Source organism: Cetorhinus maximus, chromosome 18 (assembly GCF_964194155.1).
Source record: "Cetorhinus maximus chromosome 18, sCetMax3.hap1.1, whole genome shotgun sequence".
NCBI classification, from domain to species: domain Eukaryota; kingdom Metazoa; phylum Chordata; class Chondrichthyes; order Lamniformes; family Cetorhinidae; genus Cetorhinus; species Cetorhinus maximus.
In genome coordinates this window covers 94799474-94817626 of record NC_135896.1, presented here as the reverse complement: position 1 = coordinate 94817626, position 18153 = coordinate 94799474, and the positions used below count along the sequence as shown (strand labels likewise).

The 18153-nt window shown below is 44.8% G+C and overlaps 1 long non-coding RNA gene across 1 annotated transcript; it reads right to left on the bottom strand.

Moving 5' to 3' along the window:
* Positions 1–7296: 7296 nt before the first annotated feature.
* On the bottom strand, positions 7297–17367 carry LOC144693514 (uncharacterized). The gene is made up of 3 exons (XR_013579555.1): positions 17254–17367; positions 11738–11893; positions 7297–7364 (listed from the first exon to the last, which is right to left on the bottom strand). It is a non-coding gene; the product is annotated as an uncharacterized LOC144693514 (long non-coding RNA).
* Between the last annotated feature and the right edge of the window lie 786 nt (positions 17368–18153).

Sequence of the window (18153 nt, the reverse complement as noted above, 5' to 3'; positions counted from 1 at the left end):
ATGTAGTGGGCAGGAGCCACAGAGTTCTCCCATTCTCTCTGTGTGCTCTCAGCACCTTTAAGGTGGGGCTGGCCCCCATCACATCAGCAACTGTGACCAGTGATGCTGTGCACCAGCTCCTGAAGGGCTGAGGTGCTGAAGGCGGACACAGCATCAGATGTGTCTAAAGTTTCATGGCTACGTCTCTGAGATGGCCCTGATTATGGAACGCAAGTGAGCTGCCCTGGGCCAGACAGGAGTCAGGCATTCTGAGAGGCTGTGTGAAGATCTATGGAGTGTCCTCACTGCATGTTGTCATCATCCTGCAGTCAAGCGACTATTAAGGCCTCTGCTGCATCTCCATGACAGGAGCATTCTCACAGAGGGTATTGGCGCTGCCATAAGCCAGACTGGAATCAAACGTTCACAACTGCGATGTGAGGGTCTATGGGGTCACCTCACTGCATGTCGTCATCATCCTTCACAAATCTGGCAACCAAGAGGGCCTCCCGAGCGTGCGTGCCTCATCCAGCCAGTGCGAGAGCCTCATCCCCATCATCGTCACCACCAAGGACCCTCTCACCCTCATCTCCATCAGCATCCTCCTCATCGGAGGAGACATGCAGCTCCTCTATCTCCTTCTCAGCCAGCTCTTCACCCCATTGTAGCGCCAGGCTGTAAAGGGCGCAGTAAGCGACAACAATGCATGGCACCCTCTGTGGGCAGTATTGCAGGGCACCCCCAGACCGGTCCAGGCACCAGAACCGCATCTTCAGCATCCCGATGGCCTGTTCCACCAAGTTGCGAGTTGCTGCATGAGCCTTGTTATAGTGTCGCTCTGCTGCAGTCTGAGGCCGCTGCACGGGTGTCATCAGCCACGGCGTCTGCTGGTAGCCCTTGTCCCAAAGGAGTCAACCCTTCAGCCTCTGTGGAGCCTGGAAGACTGCAGGGATCTGCGAGCGACTCAGGATGTAGGAGTCGTGCACACTCCCTGGAAACCATGTGCATACCTGCAGATGCGTTTCTGGTGGTCGCACACCAGCTGCACGTTCAGCCCTTGCAGTTGATGAAGTCCTTCGAGTGTAGCGACAGAGACCTGAGTGTGGTCAATTGCACCCTGCACCTGTGGGAATCCTGAGATCAGGGCAAAGCCAATGGCCCTTGCATCCTGGCTGTCAGTTGTGTGCCAAAGAGAAGATGGCATCCGTGACCTCATGGGTGCATTTGTGGGTGGCGGCTTGTGATATCCCACAGAGGTCACCTGTGGAGCCCTGAAAGGAGCCACTGGCATAGTAATTGAGCGCTGCAGTCACTTTCACAGCCACTAGCAGTGGACTCCCTCCATGTCCCCTTGGCGCCAAGTCCTGCAGTAAGTGGCAGATGTGAGCCACCAGGTCCCTAGACATGTGCAGTCATTTGCGACACTGGTTCTCAGTCATCTGCAGGAATGGCAGGTGGTGTCTATAGACCCTGGGTGTCACTAGGCGCTGTTGTGGCATATTTGACAAATGAACGACAGGAGGCTCAGGTACAGGTTACGATCCTTTATTCGAGCAATTGCAAGGAGAGAGCCACCTCAAAGCAGCTTGAGGTAGAACTCTACAAAATTACTGGTATACAGCTTATTTATACATCGCTGATCACATACAAGAACATTGTTCAGATTCCAATCTTGTCAGCATATAGGTTTACATTAAACAGATATCTCTGCTTCTAGGTACATACATCCCCCTTCACCCAGGCAGAGCCTTCTCCCCCTATCTAAGCTGGGACCATCCGTCCTTCCCTTAGCTGTTGATGAGCACACTTAATCTATCCTGTTTTCATCCTCCGTCTCCAGCCTAGTTCCCAGGGTCTTTCTGGTGATTGCAGGCCCTCAGGGTGTGCAAGGTTCATCTGGTAACCCTTAACTGTTAATGTACTTGGTGGCACTGGCTGCCTGGAGATTCTAAGTGATTCCCTTTCAATAAATTCTTACTGTATTGCCTCTAACAGTCCACCCTTTTGGCTCTTGTCTTAGCCCAAGGAAGCCAACTACAGTGGTACTGTCCGTCCCTTTACGTACTACCACCCATTCCCTGACCAGGTATCCAGCTTTGGGTTGTAAAAACACTAGGTCAGACCATCGGTATCATCTGGCCCTTCAACTCAGGCCTCCGACTTGCTAAACCCCTTCTCCACGTGTTAAAATTCCCCCAGCTCCACCTCTTTTGTGACCTTCGGGTACGATGAATCGATATTAAATATATAACTAATATCGGCTAAATCACAACCAGGGCATGGCAGATAATCCAAATCCACGGGTGCATTAGTACATTTGAGCCCCAATTCCACAGATCCTCCCACCATGTGGAGGAATCTATTTGCTCGATATCCTCTTTTAAAGCCCTAACCTGTTGCTGCAGTGTATAGTAAGTTCTGTATATCTGCTGAGCCTGTCTCCAAATTGCAGTTAGGTGCTCTGGTAATAAGGGAATTTCATAGGAGAACTGGTTCAAACACTGTGTCAGGTTATCCTTAAGGCTTTCCATGACCTGAATAGTAGCTGCTCCTCCCTTGTATGTTTCGACCAGTTCCACCTTCCCCACCCTTGCCGGCACCTGCGGGTGTAGGCACACTGAATGATTGTTGCGGGTGTAGGCACACTGAATGAATCCTGTTGCTTCCATACTGGATCTTTTGCTGCCATGTGGTAATACAATATCTCCCATTCCCCATATATGCAACATGAGTTGGTTCTTTTGCAGCCCATATAGTTTCCATTGTACAGTTTGCTGTTGCTTTAAATCCGCACCTTGCTTCTTCCATCTCATATATTGGATGTGCGCATACCACTGCAGCGGTCTCTATACTACACCCTTCTAATGTGGTGCTAACTATATTCCCTTCTATGTCTACTGCATATGGCGGAATGACATGATACCTAATATAATAATCCCCCCGTATCACCCCAATATTTTCTACTCTATATAATGTTCTGCCGGGTGTTGATGTAGGTGTAACAGGTATCACTAATACAATGCCTATTAGCATATTATTATTCACTATACATTCAACATTCATTCTATATACACGTGTTAAACCTCTGAGCTGGCAACCAGTCAAGCCATGATCCTTATGTTGTGAAAGATTAAATAAATGCTCATTAGTTGCCCATAAAGGAACTACCCCTTCATTAATCTGTCTTAAATTCTCTCGGGCTTGTTCCAGTGCCCAGGATCCATAGGTGCTGCAAACATCATTTCTGTTTGCTTCACCTGAAATATTTTTCATGTACTTTGAGCGCGGAAGCCAGGTTTTGAATTAACTGTGTCATGTCCTGGTCTGTATTTAATTGGACGTTGTGAATTCCCTGTCCCCATTCTAAAATTTCCTTAAGCTTGGAGCTCAAGGTCTGGACCTTCTGGTCAACTGTTGCCTGGTCAATAGAATTAACCATTGATGTCCCTGTATTAGATATCGTAGCGGCGTCATTTATCAGGCTGCGCTTAACTCAGTTCCCTCCTAAACCTGGAGGTATAACCATTGATCGCATCCCACCATTAAACTGACCCGCTTCAGTCATCAACTGGCCCATCAGAGCCTCATAGAGTGCAGGAGTATGGATTGAGCACCACTGGGGCAGGGACTTCCCGGATATGTTCAAGACTACACGGACAAGCTCATCATGTACGTTATCACACAAAACCTTATTATGATTAACCAATACGAGGCTGTTCATCGGACCTGGACTCATAGCCGGACAAGGTGGGTCAGTTGGTGTGGGTTGAGAGGCTTCAATTGCCTCTGCTTGGATTGTTGATACAGTCGTGGGAGGTGGCTGGGTAGTGGCACTAATCTTCCCTCTAGGGCGTATCTCCCATGTCCATCTACCATCAGTATTTCCCCAAGTTGGTCCATGGTTATTGATTGGGCTACAAATGTTGCATTTGGAGTTCTTAGGGTGGGAATGAGCAATCACCGGTACATACATTGTCAAGCATGCTGCATAAACATGGCTCTCTGTTTCACAAACAAAATCAAACTCCTCTGCCCAATCCTAATGCTTAAAACACACAGTAGTTAGATTTGGAAACTTAACATAAGAGCTAGCTTTCCCGAACAGCCCCTACCAACCGCCCATGCGGTCATATCCCTGACACTTCCCCGCCTGATCTGAAGCAAATGCTTGCTACAATTCAAAATCACTTGTTCTTCGACTGTTAGATTTATCATTCCCCATTGTATGTCGCATTCGGCACTGTCCGTGCTGTACCAAAGTCCCTCCTGCGGTGCGGGATGAACCATGATAATCCCCGACCTTGTTGCCAGTATCGCCATGCCCACAAGCGTCGACATTGCAATGAACGGTCTGTGAACTTAAGCAGATAATCGTCCCAGTCGTCACCAGCCGGTTGTTGAGATTAGTTCTGTGGATAGAATCAGTTAATAAAACGCATCACTTGTGACCAGTGCTTCCAGTGTACCTTTCCCCTAAAGTCCACGCACGCGCATGTATCGCTGGTCATGATTACCTCATACAGTCCCACCCACTCGGGTGCAAGCCCTATTCATTCTGGGTTTACCTTAACCATCACCTTGGTCCCCACCTGGGGGGGGTCTGTTGTTGCCTTTCAGACTTATCTGTTTCCATGTCCTTAATCATCTGTCGGTCTCTGACTTCCTTCCTTAACTCATGCAACTGTTTACTCATTTCCCGCACATAGTCTCGCACCCTTCCCTTTAGTGGTCCTACATCTCCCCCGCCTACTGTGAATCCCTCAGGTAACTGCATTGCTCTCCTTGTCATTAGTTCAAATGGGGTGAACCCGGCAGTTCTGCTTGGGGTAGCCCTAAGGCGCTGTTCCCTGTCTCTTGAATTGCTTTTGCTATTGGTGTTTTTAAAGTTCAGTTCATCCTTTCCACATCCCCAAGCTCTGTGGGTGGTAGGGAATGTGGAATTTCTGTTTAATCCCCATAAATTTGCACATTTCTTTAATGACTCTTCCTGCGAAATGAGTTCCCTGATCTGAATCCATCTGAGTAGGCACCCCCAACTGCTTCCAGTCTACTATCTCCCGCCGTTGTCCCACGTTGGACCTCAATTCCTTAAGCTGTCTACACGACTGTATAATGCACCTTCTTATCCTGTCTTTCAATGGCTCAGTATCTTCACTTCCAGTGGCAGTGCTCACTGGGTGCTTAACTCTGCCTGTCATCAGGGGGTTAATCCTGTGGTCTTAATTTTTGTAGCTCGCAGGCACACTAATATAGTCAGTAATACATCTATTTAGCCTTTTTCCCTTTACCTGTATCCACCTTGTAATAAATTGCTGTTAAATATTATTTCCCCTTACCCTTCAATTGCCTCAACTACAGATTCCACATAGTCTTACCTCTAAGTTTTTTTTCCTGACCATGATCATCCTAAGATTGTCTTGAGGTCAGTTTCTCTCTTGTCTTGATCGTTTAAAATGTTTCCTTACTCTTTAGGCCATATTAACTATTCCATGTCAATGAGGATCTCTGTCTCTAGATCTTTGCTAATCTCGCCCTGTGCGGTTCCAATGTCTAAGTTGATGGCCAGATTATCAAATTCAGTTCCCTTAAAGCAGTTTGTATATTATACCCTCTTTCCCTAACTCTTTCTCCTACCCTTAATCCTTTCCCTATACCATTTTACACATGTGCAATAGCTGCCTTCTTGTTCAGGTTGTCTGGAGAGATTTTACAATCCAATAAAGTATTCTCATAACAGTTTTAAAACAGAAATCAGACATTGACATGTTTTGCTTCTTTATCTTCTTCTCAAGCAACATTTTATTGTCTCCAAAGTAACCCACTAAATTGTGCCTGACCCTTTTTTTAGAATTATCCCAGATTTATTAACTCGGCCAAAAATTGGATTTCTGCCAAACTTTGTCAAGGTCTTGAGCTCAACCTTATATTTTGGGAACAGGCTGACAAATACAAAAGGCTTGTAACATTTGAATTAGTGTCAGTTGCTGTCAAACCTTTTGAAATAAAAATTCCCTTTTGAGAACTTTATCGGGAACCAAACTGCAATTTTTTTAAACTTTGTAAGAACTGCAATTTACACTATCAAAATTAAAACTACCTCTTTCTCATGAGTATTGATTTGTATCCAGGTTAAAAGTCCCATATGTTTATCAACACATTCTTTATCTTAGATAGCATCCTAGTTATTCAAAAATAACCTGCTAAATTACACTACACTTTTCACATCTCAAGATAAGGGTTACCCTCTACTAGTCTGCAAGGGGGTGGTATGAAGGTTGGTTCATCTCAAACAAAGACAAACCCTGTTTTATCTTTATAATACCTTCAAATTGCGATTTTTGCCAGAAATCTCAACTCAAGTCTTATACTCAAAACATTGGAATGTTCGAGTATACTTTTCCTTTAATCTAATATGGGGCTTCCGACTCTAAAGTGCTGAACTACACACACAAATGAGAACTTAGGGAAGAAAACACATTAAAGCTCACATACAAATGCTTCCTTCCACACAAACCACTCAAAAGGGATGTATTTATGTTCCTCTAACATTGAACTTAACTACTTAAAACTCTCATACTCTAAATGAAACTTCAAGTAACAGTGGGGGGAATAACGGGGTCTTGGAGGCTCCACCGACAGGGACAGTGAAACTGGCTGAAGCTCACATTTCCTCTGCTCCTGCCTGTCTCTGCTCTTTACCGCACCCCTCCCACACACCCCCCCCCGCCCCCCCCCCACCCCACCCCCACCACAGGGGTACCCCCTTCTCTCTCTCTCTTCAGCACAAACAGCTCTTGTAACTTAGGTCAATTCATTTTTTTTAAGTTACAGAAAATTCAGTAGGGGGCCTTTCGGGTCCCAATCATTCTTCCACATTTTCTTGATTAAGTTTGACTGTTGTTCCGCTATGAATCTCGTGATGGAGTCCACGGCTCCCCAGTCCTGTTCCATAGCACTTTCCTGTTTTCCTGATGGCGTTCTATTCTTCTACTCCGTCTGTCTCTGCGCAGTTACTTTGTGCGGCTCTGACAACTTAGTTACTTGCGGTCTACTTGTTTTCCCCAGGGGTCTGGCCCCTGCGCGGCTTTAACTATGGTTCTATTTCAAACTGTAGCCCGCCAGTGTGGCTCCACCTCCTCTCACAGTAGTGGCCCAGCCTCCCTGCATGGCTTCAGCTTCACTAGCCCGCCAGCGCAGCTCTGCCTCCTATCCTGGCGCCTCCTGTCATGAGTCCTCCTGATTCTTTTGATACTCGACCGGACCGTTCTCGGGTAGGCTTACTGCACTAACTACGGGTGGTAAGTAAAGTATACTCACCCACTTTGCAGAGCCGTCCTGAGGATCCAATCCGAGTATCCTGACGACTACGCCAATTGTTGTGACATCTTTGACAAACGAACCACAGGAGGCTCAGGTACAGGTTATGATCCTTTATTCGAGCAATTGCAAGGAGAGAACCACCTCAAAACAGCTTGAGGTAGCACTCTACAAAATTACTGGTATACAGCTTATTTATACATCACTGACCACATACAAGAACATCGTTCAGATTCCAATCTTGTCAGCATATAGGTTTACATTAAACAGATATATCTGGTTCTAGGTACATACATCCCCCTTCACCCAGGCAGAGCCTTCTCCCCCCATCTAAGCTGGGACCATCTGTCCTTTCCTTATCTGTTGAAGTGCACACTTAATCTATCCTGTTTTCATCCTCCGTCTCCAGGGTCTTTCTGGTGATTGCAGGCCCTCAGGGTGTGCAAGGTTCATCTGGTAACCTTTAACTGTTAATGTACTTGGTGGCACTGGCTGCCTGGAGATTCTAAGTAATTCCCTTTCCATAAATTCTTACTGTATTCCCCCCTAACAGCACCGACCAGCCACGGCTTGCTGTTGCTCCTGGGGAGTGTGTGCGGGACTTCCTGCTTCCCCTTCTTCATGAGGTTGCTGCTCCTGCCTTTGCAAAGCCAGGAGCCTCAGTCACTCTTCCCTCAGTCTTCTACGGTCCCTGTAGGCCATCAGGCATACAGCTAGGTCACCAGGATCCATGATCCTGATGTAGTCCTCCTGCAGCATGAAAGAGAGAGAGAGAGAGAGATATGGTTATCATGGCTGTACTTATCACCTTTCCTGGCCCTGTGTGACTGCCCCTTAATGCGTCCAGGAGAGTGCTGGTCACCCCTCGGATGGCCAGATATGAGTGCATTGCATGGCTGCCCTGTCAACCTGTGACATGGGGAACACTGATCCAAACTGGAATGCTGAGATTGCAAGGGGCTGTGAGCACGTCCAGCAGTGATTGCTACATGGCCAGCGTTGTACAACGTGTGCAGTCCAACTGCTCTGCAGTCCAATAAAGTAGTGACAAACTCAAAGTCTGTGCTGGGGTGGGTGGGTGGGTGGGAGGGGGTAACATATGGAGCGCTTGGTGGCCCTTTGGTGCCTCCACATTGCTTGCATGGGCGGGCAGGCTAGGAGCCTGACCCCAATCACATCACTGTGGCTGCGCCTGATTTGTCTCAGTTGCTGAGGCCTGGTCAGTTTATACAGGTGTCCTTAATGTGTGCCCACTTCCCTTGCTTACCCTGCCATCCACCTCGATTGCCTGTGCGTGGGATGCAGTGCCAGGGCAGCACTTAACCAGGACCCCCTCACCGACAACAGTCGCCTCTGAGGCTAGCCAACACTTGCCCCCAGACTCCCCTCCACCCCCCTCAGCAGAACCTGGCAGGATGGACTTGTAATTATATTCTAATGTGTTACAGTTAACTCCCTGCCAGCCAATAGCGGGCTGAGCAGACGATCACGACTTGCCTTCACGCCGTCATGAAGCAAGTCACGCCATATTTTCCGCACACGCCACCTATCACACCCGCCACCAGCGGGCTCAGGAAATTCCGCCCTCAGTGAGACAATGGGTATTTGCATTAAAGGGGAAAATATGTATAAAGGAGAGAAGGCTGTGTGTAAGGGTAGGCAGTCTACGATTCAACAAGTGTGAAACGCCTTCAGCCTGTATGTATCAAACTGTTGCCTCCAGGGACTGAAGTTAAGAGAACTCACTTTGAATTCAACTTGTTCAGGGTATCGTGTTTCTTTGCCTGGGTCTTTTAAAATCTATGTGTCTTACTGTTGCCTTAACAAAAGTATAACTGGAAGTTAGATTGATTAGGGGATTTAGAAGTTATCAAAGTAATAATTTGTAGATCTATGTGTGTACTTAAAATCACTTCTCTTATTAATTAATGTTTAATTTAGTTTTATAAAAACCTATAAGACTTGTTGGTCTTTTTACTACTGAATTCAAGGCATGCATCTCAAAATTTATACAAACTGCAAATAACTTGTGGCAGTTGTTTCAAGTTTCCCAAGGGATTTTAACAACTCAGCATTTACCATCTGCTGTGTCATAACATCATTTGTGCTCTGCCAAAGGCAGGTCGTTGGCTCATTGTCTTTCCCTATCTCTCTGTCCTGTGCCAGTCTTTTCATTTTCCAATAATTTCCTCAGCTTTCAAGCCATCTAACCTCCTTCCTCTTTTGTCCTTGAAATCTTCCCTCCATAATGTCTCTTACTAGTCCATTTCCTGTCAAGATGTGCTTCAATCAGACTCGATTCCTAATTACATTCAGCAAATTTCTTTGTTCATTCACTCTCCCTCAGCCCTTCAGCATTTGTTACTTTTCCTGTTGAACTGAACCTTTCCATTCTTCTCCAATCCCACATTTCAGGGTCATTTAAAAGTTCTCCTCTTTCCATAAGGTCCAAGTCTCACATCCCTACAAGACAACACTCCAAAGCCAGCTCTTTACTTGTTGCTTCTTGAGTTGTAATGCAGCTTTCTGGTTAGCAACAGTCTCTTCTTACCAAATGCGGCCTTTCCTATTGTTCTCTTCATTCTTATTTCTTTGTTGTACCTTCCACCTGCAGATATTATGCTGCCTAAATACATTAATTCTTGTGTGATGAACAATGCATAATTTTTAAGTTGAATTTTTATATATATGTATTTTTGTGTTAAGGAAGGTACAGTGGTCCCAGTTTCACTAGGTTTTTTATATATATATATATATGTATGTATGTATATATATATATATATAGATAAACAAAAAGGGGTTAGAAGTTTAGTGATTTTGGAAAAACAACACCAGGTGGAAAAACTGATCTGTTGTCTAGCAACAGCAGTCAAATGACACAGAGACACAGAAAGATGGTAGAGTTTGGTGTGTGTCAGAGAGTGAAGACAGGGATTTTTCAACTCTCTGAGAAATGTATAAGACTAGTGGGACAGTAGTTAACTGAATAGTCAGTTTTAGGTCTCAGTTACACAATGAGTTTAGCGGTGTTGCTGCTGAAACAGTGAGTTTAAAGCGGGGTTATTTTTGGGTGTCTCAGGGACAGATATGCGTTGGGTGAGAAGCATCAAGTGAATGTTGAAGAATTCACCAAAAGAAAATTGTTGCCTATCTGCCAGTCCCAAGCAAAGGAGCCTTTGTGTTAAGCTAGTGGCAACTCTTCACTGGTTTATGTGTCTGTAAAGATATTGCTTGGTAAAGGAATATTGGGAAATTGAATGATCTTCTTGTGCTTGTATTGAGATCTTTCCAACCTGTTTGTCTGGTATAATATAGTTAATTTTTCTTGTTCTAATAAATATTTTATTCTGCATGTTAAAGGTTTATCAGTGGACTCCTGGGAATTTGTTCAGTAACTGTTCTGCACGGTTTCTAAAGAAAAAGTTGGATCTATCAAGCCAGGTTTCACTCTGGGATCTGAATTGTCCAATAGTAACATCAGCTGAGATCAAAATACTTGCACTTGTTCTAGTTCTCTTCCTTCCATGAATATTTCTTGACAATTTCAAGATCTGTATCATTTGGTTTTGACAGTGTTTGCTTTCATTCCAAAGTTAACACCAGCTGTTATTAGCCTATCTAGTGCTTCTTCTAATCCTTCCTCTCTGTTTGTTACAAGTGCTTTGTCATCTGCAAATCTAACTGATGTAATATTGTGTCCCCCACCCCCCAATCTTAATGCTGGATTCTATGTCTTCAAACACTCCTCTTTAATTTCTGTGTAGAAGCAAGGATCAAAGAAATGTTTTACATTTAATTACTTTAATGTAATGAAACGTGTTTCACAGGAGCATTATAAAACAAGCTATGAAACGGAGCCACATAAGGAGATATTAGCAAAATACTGCGGATCCCTGAAGAAGAATCATACAGATTCGAAACATTAGCTCTGTTTCTCTCTCCACAGATGCTGCCAGACTTGCTGAGTCTTTCCAGCATTTTCTGTTTCTATTCTATATTATATAAGGAGGTATTAGGTCAGGTGACTAAAAGTTTGGTTTTTAAGAAGTATCTTAAAGGAGGAAAGTGGGGTAGAAAGGCAGAACGGTTTAGAGAGGAAATTCCATAGCTTAGGGCCCAGGCAGCCAAAGGTACAGCCACCAATGTTGGAGCAATTAAAATCGTGGATGCTCAAGAGGCCGGAATTAGAGGAGTGCAGACATCCCAGAGGGTTGTGGGGCTGGAGAAGATTACAGAAATAGGGAGGGGCAAGGCCAAGGAGGGATTTGAAAACAAGAATTTTAAAATCAAGACCTTGCTTGACTGGGAGCCGATACAAATCAGCAAGCCAGTGGTCCAGTGTCAGAAATGCCTGTGTCTACACGCTGATAGAGATGGCTCTGCCTTCAGGGGCACAATTGGAATGCAGCACCATTCCCAGCTCCGATGAAAGATCATTGACCTGAAGCACGAACATTGTTTCTCTCTCCACAGATGCTGCCTGAGCTACTGAGTAGGTCCAACATTTTCTGTTTTATTTCAGATTTCCAGCAACTGCGACATTTTGCTTTTGTATGACAGACCAAGTGACTCAATTATAGGAGAGTGTTTTTGAGGACTGCAAAGACAACAAAGAAATAAGTGCTGCAGCCTTAGCAACAATGAAAAGCAGGTCTCCATGCATGAGTGCTGAAACATCATAGTACTTGTTAACACCAACATCCAAAATAAAATTAGCTTTAACATTCCATCACCTCTCGTTAGTTATTAAAGCTTCTCTAACAACCCAGGGAACAAATACTTTATGTTTCCAAGTGTGCCTGTCTCCTCTGCCTGCCCCAAGACCACAACACTGTATGGCTCCCAGTTTGGGTGGGACCAGCCATGAGGAAGTTCCATGCCTGTTTTTTTTGTGTGTGATCCATAGTAAATAAACAGTACTAGCCACTCATTACACTTTCCCAAAGTCCTTCAACAAGCTTCTGAGCTTGAAGTTCCTGTCAGCCAAGTGCCAAAAAAGCCCACTGCCCTCTCCAGTGCATCTGGGACCTGTGTGAACAGGGAAAGCAACTATGTATCTCCTTAACTTATCAGATTGAAAAATAGTTCATGAACAGTACAGGACCAGGAAGTGTCAGTTTCAATGTTTGAATGAGTGGCAAATTAGGGAAAAAAGGCAAAATAGAGGGAGGGAGGAAAGAATGAATTAAGAGGGAGAGAAAAAAGAGACTGGAAGTAACAATAATTAAAATCTGATGGAATGTGACTCTACACTTGTTAAAGTTAATTTTCAGTGCCAAAGGCATTGTTTGGGGCTATGTCGGACTTATCATACTGTTACTCTGGAATGGACAAACCCTAACTTTTTCTGGTGAGTTTAGTTGGCATATATAAAGTAAGAACAGCAACTTTGCAGCTTTATGTATATTTGAAGGGGGCGAGTCTTAGCGCGATACCGGTATTCGCAGATTCTGGAGCAGCAGAGCAATTTCCTGATTTACACATTCAGCTGCGCACATGTGGTCACCCAAAGTTGCTGACTGGTTTGCGCAGTGACGACAGTGAGCACTGATAGTCTCACCATTATTTTGTCCTCAGATGCCAGAGATGAGAGAATTTACTTCTAAGGATAGACAAGAGGCACTGCGCACCCCAACAGCGCACAACATAGCAATCAATAGCTGAATGCCGGCAGGATTATTTTATCCTTTCCTGGGACACACAGGTTGATTGTTGAATTTTCATTTCCACATGAGAAGCACAGAGCTGGAACTTTATTCATAAATTTCTGATTCTGTATCATCTTCTTGAAGAAAATGTATCTCACTCTTAGGGATCCCAGAATAAGAGGAATAATAATTTACCTTTTCAATAAACAGGGGTCGGGCCTTCAGTGTTAGGAACTACAGTTCCCATCAGGCCCAGTGGCTTCTGTGCTTGCACCAGCTCTGGAAAGGCCTCACTTCCACAGGTCATACTTTTTTTTTTGATCTTTGGGTTGCACGCATGTGCAGGCTGGAGAACGGCCACACATGCACATTTAGTGCATTTTCTCGGTGGTAGGCCAGTGAGCAGCCCTGCGCACACGCCCAGTGCATTTCTTAAAACTTCTTTTTTTCGGATTTAAAGCCAGCTCTGCGCTTGCACAGGAGAAGAAAAGGAAATGAAAGTAAAACAGCGCGAAAAGAGGGTCGGGTGACCCGGAAGAGAACACCTTTTCGGAAGACAGTGCCAGAATTAGCTGGGCACGGGAAAGGGACAGGGAAAAAGTCCCATAACAAAGGGGAAAGCCCCAAAGCCTGAGGAGACAGCCAGAGGTTGGTGACTCCCTACTTACTCCTCACAGTGCAGCAGCGGTGTTCTGTTGGCATGGCTGAGTATCTGGGAGAGTGCGTGGAAGGCAAAGCTTGAATGCACAAGGCGGTTCAGGGGAGAGGAGCATCTGAAGGAGAGATCAAAACCCTAGAGGTGGATCCTTGTTGAAGACGTCCGAGAGAAAGTGTTGTCTGGGAGAAAGCCCCAAGATGTGTTCGTCGAGAGTGGAGATTTGAAACCCTCTGAGACCAATTGTCTCACAGTGTGACGAGCGTCTGGGGGAGTTGATGACAGATCCACAGTGTCTGCTTTGGGTGGCACCTGTCATTTAATTTCAGAGTACGGGGTGTCCGGCTACAGGCTGCCTTTTTGTTTACATGGACTGAGTACTTCCTGTGAACGTTAGAGTATAAGATAGATTTTATAACTTGTGCTATCCTTATGAATCTGTATATATCTGTAAAGGTATAGTTGGAGTGAGGGAGTAGTTTAATATAGTTCATCTTTTCTTGTTCAATAGATGTTTCATTCTTTTGTTAAAAGTTCATCAGGAGACTCTTGTGACTCTGTTCAACAGCGGCCCTCCACATTTCGAAACAAAAAATAAAAGCTAGGATCTATCAAGCCAGGTTCCACCCTGGAATCTGACTTGTCCAGTAGTAACATCAGCTGGGGTCATAACACTGACGATGTTCTTGCATCTACTTGTGCGATTTTACACCCAATCAGGTCCCATCCATGGGATGTAAAATTCAGCCCATAAATATTGATAATAAACTGTCAAACATAGTTTAATTAAAGGCCCAAAATTAGAACCAGTCAGGCAGTTATCATAGAAGGCTGTAATTTTTTATTACTTTTTGAAAAATGATTGTTGCAGAATACACATAGATTTAACATGCACACTTTATGCATTTTCACCAAGCAATGCACAATAATTGTTTGCTCTCTTTCAAGTCCAAAGCTGTTCCAGAATTCAACACAGCTTCAAATCTGGGGAGGCATTTTTAAATTTCCCTCACTCTATCTCAACTCCCTTTGTTTTACTGATACCACTGACTGTTCTTTGAAAGCTGCAGATGTGCTGTCCCATATTGTCTTCCTTCACCCTGCGTTCTTGCTAAGTTGAAACCAAGATTGTTCCCTCTCAGTTCTTCCCTAAAATTCAAAAATCATGGACTCTTGAACTTCTTCCTACAATCTATCCGATGCTTAGCACTTAGATTAACATTTACTTCACAAATGAACATTTATTCCCATGATCTGCCATGCTACATGACCTGAATTCCCTCTGTGTCCATTCACATGCATATTTTCCACTCTGGACCCAAGTCCATTACTTCCATGTTCCTTGTTTTCTTTTTGGCCCTTTGTTCCTTGATCATCATCAAACCAGGAGATCAACCTTACAATGTGAAGTGTATTAGTGGAAGCACCTGCATTAGCTAGAATAAGGTAAAGCAGATACATGAATGCTAACCACCATAAGCAGCATTCTCCATTCATAGCCCAGTGGTCCTACAACCAACGGATCAGGGTAAAGCTCCGTCAACCGGCGCCATCTAGTCAGGAATGGTGGTGGACAACCAGGCAACCAACAGGAGCAGGAAGTTCAGCTATGGTGAAGCTCAACGTGTGAGTCCAAGAGAAAAGGCTGCAATGTTTGCAAGTGCCTTCGGAGAGCGAATGATCCTACTCAGCCTCTCCACTGGGCCCCCACAGCCAGGGATAACAAAGTCTAGTCAATTCTGTTCATGCCGTATGACATTAAGAAGCAGCTGTGTGCCTGGGACATGGCAAAGATTTGGCTTTGACATCATCCTGGCTTTGGGGCTGAAATCCTGTGCATGTGCTACCGACCTGCCTAGTCAAGGTATTCCACTACAGCTATGACACTGGCATCTATAGAACAACCTGGAAGATCCATTCGCAAATGCACGAGAGGTTAGAGTTGGAGGAAAGCAGAGTTCTCATGGCATTTGTCAGACTGGAGAAGGGATACAAAAATATATTTTCAACAACGTTATTCCAAGCTCTACTGTTATGACGTGGCAGATAATGTGTGCCAGGAGGATCAAGGGGGAAACTTGATCACGTGGTCACAGTGGTTTTGCAATTTGTATTTTATTTTGAGATCCATGCCCTGAATTCAGAAGTAATATGTCTACCACAACTCCAGAGACTTTTAGAAAACTAAGTTAAACATTTATTAGCAAAAGAAAAGATTTCAAGCACATACATGGGTCTACAACTTACTACTATAATAACTCCTAAAACCCCTAATGAATCTGGATTCCGGTTACATCCCTGTTAAAGCAAAGGTAAAAAGAAAATAGATTTAAACAGATTCAGGCAAGTCAACACAATACCCTGAACTGTAGAATTCAAAGTGGCTTTTCCCAGAGTCAGTTTCTATAGACAACAACTTAACGCATAAATACTGGAGACTTTTCACACCTCTGATAGATCTTACAATGCTTTCTCTGACACAGAGCCTCTTCCCCTTTATACATTTTTCTCCCTTTTAATGTAAATCCCATTGTTCCCATATGTGTTTGGAACTTTACCTTTCTCATAATATAAATCTACTCATGGTGCTAATATTACCAGTGACCTTTGGGAAAAATAAACACACTGCTTGGCCTAGCTTCTCTGGCTAGGTGTAACATCCTACCATCTCTTTAAAATTCAAACAACCTCAATTTATCTAAAAATGCAAATGCTCCTCACCTCACATTCTAAAACTTCAGCCATGTTTATGTATTTAGCATTTCAAACCTAGGACTGAATTTGGCCGTTGGCAAGCAGGGGGCGGGGCCCGCTCGCCGACGCTTAAAATGATGCACGGTGATGTTGGGCGGAACCCCCGACGTCATCCTGCCCCATTTAAATCTTCAGGAAGGCAGGGGCGAAGCAAAATCAGCTGTGGGCCCACCGACCTAACAAAGGCCAATTGAGGCCATTGACAGGAACATTAAAACAATTAAAGGACCTGCCCGTCCAACCTTGAGGTTGGCGGGTCGGCCAGGACCCCCGGCAGCAAATAGAGAAAACATGAAACCTCATCCACTGGTGGGATCAGGTTTCGTGTAGGGATTTAAAAAGTTTATTAAAGTTTTAGTGAAATTTATGTACATGTCCCATCTCATGTGACATGAGGGGGGCATGTTAAGGAATTTTCTTTTTCTCTATTTTTAATGTTTTTAGAACTGTCAGTGATCTCCCTGAGGCAGCACTTAGCCTCAGGGAGATGTGCGTTATTTCGTGCGCACGCGCGAAAGAGCGCACTCTCACTTTTAGGTAATCCCCCCCCGCCCGCACAGGAAGCGCATAGCGCTTCCCGCCGGGTGTCACGCTGGGCGGGCTTTAATTGGCCCGCCCACTTAAAATGGCGGTGCGGCCCACTTCTCCGGCGGGGATCGGCTCCCAGCCCGCCGGAGATTGGGTCGGGCCCGCCGCCCGGTGGACAGAAAATTCTGCCCCTAGATTCTTTCGATGAATCAAAGTCTGCAGACCACCTGTCTCCAATTTTATTAACACACACACACACACACACCGAACCTTACTATTAATTTACTTTTACAATAAAACACAATATTATGAGAATTATCATACTTTCGCAACACTACCAGAAAACCAGCTGAAAACTTTCTTCACACCCACCTTTCACATTGGAGTTCTTGCTTTCAGACGCCCATTAGCAAAATATTGCATATGCTGGAAATAGGAAATAAAAACAGAAAATGCTGCAAAAACTCAGCAGGTCTGGCAGCGTCCATGGAGAGAGAAACAGAGTTAACGTTTCAAGTCCGTATGACTCTTCCGCAGAACTCCAGAAAACTCAAGACCCAAAATCAGGAGGACAATCCTGTCAGGTTGGCTCCACAGCATGAGGAAGGAGTAGGATTGGCATTGGGAATGATTACCTGCCTCACTGTGACAGGTGATCAATTAAGGCCCTTAAAAAGTTTAATTAAGGGCGCTCTCCCGATGCTGATCAGATTTCCAACCCAGGTACCCATCGCATCAGGTGGCCATCCATGAGACCATGGCGGCCACCACTCCCCACCCCCACCCCCGGGCAGCAGGGCATGCAGACATCGGAGCGCTCTGGCCACTAACCAGTCAATCCAACAAAAATCAAGTTGGTTGTGTCAAGCCCACACCATGCGCAGTCGAGGCCCAGAAACTATCCCAACATTGGGGTCCCAACCCCAAAGATTGTGAAAGGTGTCATATCAATGCCAAGTCTCTTCTTCAAAACAAAAGTGCTGAAATTCTTTGGCAGGTCTACCGGTCTCATTAGAATCAGGACAAGAAACAAATAGAATATCTGCAAGATTTCACCATGTATATTAATGGCTGCACTCCAAGTGCCTCCAGATTTACTTGGATCCCAACATTTCCTTGTTTATGCTAAGTATTTTCCCTTGAGCAGACAAGTGAAAACTCGAAGGGAAAGAAACATTTTCTTATCAAACTAATGAGATTTACAATGACGTTTCAGTGGGAAAGCTTTATTTTCCACAGAGAGAAGTGGACCCAACCCAGAACATACAGAAA